Source organism: Malurus melanocephalus, unplaced genomic scaffold, assembly GCF_030028575.1.
Source record: "Malurus melanocephalus ecotype Western Australia unplaced genomic scaffold, MMel_1.1 scaffold_1570, whole genome shotgun sequence".
NCBI classification, from domain to species: domain Eukaryota; kingdom Metazoa; phylum Chordata; class Aves; order Passeriformes; family Maluridae; genus Malurus; species Malurus melanocephalus.
Genome location: NW_026624802.1, coordinates 5409 through 6115, shown reverse-complemented (window position 1 = coordinate 6115; position 707 = coordinate 5409).

The following is a 707-nucleotide window of genomic DNA, read 5'->3' as shown; positions in this document are numbered from 1 at the left end:
GGAGAAAATCAACTCTCCATCCTTGTCACTGAAAGAATTCGATCTTATTCAAAACTTTGGGGAGGAAAAAAGGGCATGAAACTGAGAAAATCAACTCTCCATCCTCATCCTTGAAGGAATTCGGTCTTATTCAAAACTTTGGGGAGAAAAAGAGTGGAATGGGATGAAACACAGAAATCCACTTTCCATCCTTGTCCTGAAATGATTCTATCTTATCTAAACCTTTTGGGGAGGAAAAAGTGGATGAAACAGAGAAATCAACTCTCCATCCTTGTCACTGAAAGAATTTGATCTTATTCAAAACTTTGGGGAGAAAAAGAAGGGGATGAAACACAGAATTCTTTCCATCCTCATCCCTCTTCCTGAGAGCAGATTTCTATCTTATCCAAACCTTTGGGGAGGAAAAAAAAGGGATGAAACAGAAATCAACTCTCCATCCTCTTCCTGAAATAATTCTATCTTATCTAAACCTTTTGGGGGGGAAAAAAGTGGATGAAACAGAGAAATCCACTCTCCATCCTCGTCACTGTTTCTGAAATAATTCCATCTTATTCAAAACTTTGGGGAGAAAAAGAAGGGGATGAAATGGAGAAAATCAACTCTCCATCCTTGTCACTATTCCTCAAAGAATTCTATCTTATTCAAATCTTTGAGGAGGAAAAAGGGTGATGAAATAGAGAAATCTACTTTCCATCCTTCTTCCTGAA